The sequence below is a fragment of the Osmia lignaria genome, unplaced genomic scaffold, assembly GCF_051020975.1.
Source record: "Osmia lignaria lignaria isolate PbOS001 unplaced genomic scaffold, iyOsmLign1 scaffold0121, whole genome shotgun sequence".
Taxonomy (NCBI): domain Eukaryota; kingdom Metazoa; phylum Arthropoda; class Insecta; order Hymenoptera; family Megachilidae; genus Osmia; species Osmia lignaria.
The window spans coordinates 40,001-42,404 of NW_027478262.1; the positions used below are offsets into that span (position 1 = coordinate 40,001).

Consider the following 2,404-nt stretch of genomic DNA (forward strand, 5'->3'; position numbering starts at 1 on the left):
AACTGCCCAACTATCGCTCGTACGTTGCGACTCTTTCTTTGTTTATCGTTCATTCATTCTTTCAATTTCGTTCGATAATCCCGCTCCGAAACGTTCTACTTTCGTTGAACGACGGCGAGATGTTTAGAAAGAAATGAATTACTCTTTTTTCGAGAAGCAAACGCAAGCAGTCTTTTGTTAAGAAAACGACCCTCAGCCAGGCGTGGTCCAGGAATTGTATCCGTGGACCGCAATGTGCGTTCGAAATGTCGATGTTCATGTGTCCTGCAGTTCACACGTTGACGCGCAATTAGCTGCGTTCTTCATCGACCCACGAGCCAAGTGATCCACCGTTCAGGGTAATCGTAAAATTTTGTATTTCAAACTCTTTAGATCTTTAGAGTGTTATTTTCATTATTAACACGCATCACATTCGATACCCACATCACTCTCCCACCCGGCGCGTGCGGGAGAGCGAATTCGGGCGTCGCCAACGTATTTGTTTGTTTGTTCGATCGTTGACGACACGATCGCGTCCAAGGACGGAAACCGTCGGAGAAACGCCCAGTGGCACGCTCCTCTCGACGGTCGGGCGTAAAGTACATTTAAAAACCTTGAAAAGTACGAACGCACACAAGGAATGCGAGCGCGCGTCCTGTCGCTGAATCGTGGGTTGCGAGATTCGAACAGACACACGGCCGGCGACGATCGGTCTAACTAATGGACACATAGTTTTTCAAAGACTCGCTATCGTCGCTTCTCAGCCGGTCCGTAAACAACACACATCGATCAGGCGGACGCACGAATCTTACCACGGTGCGTGTTTCGTAGATTCCAGGTTACCCGCAAGTACCTCTCTCTCCCTCTCGAAAGAGGAATCTCGATCCGTCCTTTTTGGACAATGGAGAAATCTTTTTATCGCAACACGGATGGCAAAGAAACAACCAAAGCGTAGGAGCGTGGGGACGAGAGCGACGAAAAGAACGTCGCGAAAACAAAGTTTCGACGGTTGCTCGTTCTAATACATCGTAGTTTCAACTCTCTCAGTTTTAACCACTCCTAGACGCTTCGTAAACTTTTAACAATTCTTCGCCTCCGCGAGTTTCATTTCGAATAGAGCGAACGCAACACGGACCAAAAAAACTCCGGTGATGCCAGATCATTTAGCAAAGATCAGACGGCGGGTCATCTGTATTCCTTTTCTCTCTTTTTTATATCTTTCCATTTAACTAGGGTGTCGCAACGACGGGTACATTTATATATTTATATATATTGTATTTCAATTTAATGATCCTTCACTTTCGGTTTGTAATAATATGATCCTTCTTTCATTTCGATCCTTCATATTGTAGGTTAACCAACAGAAGTTTGTTTTTTTACGACTTGTATTTTTGTGGTTTGTTTGTTTGTTTCTTACGACTTGTTTGTACCGATCAAGTAGACGACGACCCATAAGTATAAGTTAGAGAGATAAAGGTCGAGAGACCTCACGCAAGCGTCTTTTACTTCCATTCACATCAGCCAGAGAGAAATGGTCCGGCGTCGTGCTCTTTGGCGCCGTTGGTCGCACAGTTTTTTTGCCGGCGGTTCCGAACGGACGGGAGAAACGCGATGAGTAATCAAAGCGACCTCCGCACGTAACCGTGTCGGTGTAATTTTACCGCATCGCAGCGTTTTGGTATTTGTTTCTTATTGGCTCGAACCCGAGATTTATGTGTTTTGTGTCATGTATATGGTATTATTTATTATATCTTTCTCGTTTTGTATAATTTTTGGTCCGAGCTCAATAAACTTTTATATCGCTTTATCAATGATCCATTCAGTTAGGTTTTCTCTTGTATTTTTAATTTGTTAATGATCCTTCCGCAGGTTCACCTACGGAAACCTTGTTACGACTTTTACTTCCTCTAAATAATCAAGTTTGGTCATCTTCCCGGTAACATCGGCAATGCCGAGACATTGCCGCGCACCAGTCCGAAGACCTCACTAAATCATTCAATCGGTAGTAGCGACGGGCGGTGTGTACAAAGGGCAGGGACGTAATCAACGCGAGCTTATGACTCGCGCTTACTGGGAATTCCTCGTTCATGGGGAATAATTGCAAGCCCCAATCCCTAGCACGAAGGAGGTTCAGCGGGTTACCCGGGCCTTTCGGCCAGGGAAAACACGTTGATTCCTTCAGTGTAGCGCGCGTGCGGCCCAGAACATCTAAGGGCATCACAGACCTGTTATTGCTCAATCTCGTGCGGCTAGAAGCCGCCTGTCCCTCTAAGAAGATTTGTTTGTACGTTGGTAGTAAAAACCCACCGACCGAAGTCGGGGGCCTTCGAGATACCATAAGTTACGTCTATTTAACAGGCTAGAGTCTCGTTCGTTATCGGAATTAACCAGACAAATCGCTCCACCAACTAAGAACGGCCATGCA

At 45.7% G+C, this 2,404-nt stretch overlaps 1 non-coding gene across 1 annotated transcript; it reads right to left on the reverse strand.

Annotated features, from left to right (window-relative positions):
• Window positions 1-186: 186 nt before the first annotated feature.
• On the reverse strand, window positions 187-341 carry LOC143308016 (5.8S ribosomal RNA). Its single transcript, XR_013065040.1, has one exon. It is a non-coding gene; the product is annotated as a 5.8S ribosomal RNA (ribosomal RNA).
• Between the last annotated feature and the right edge of the window lie 2,063 nt (window positions 342-2,404).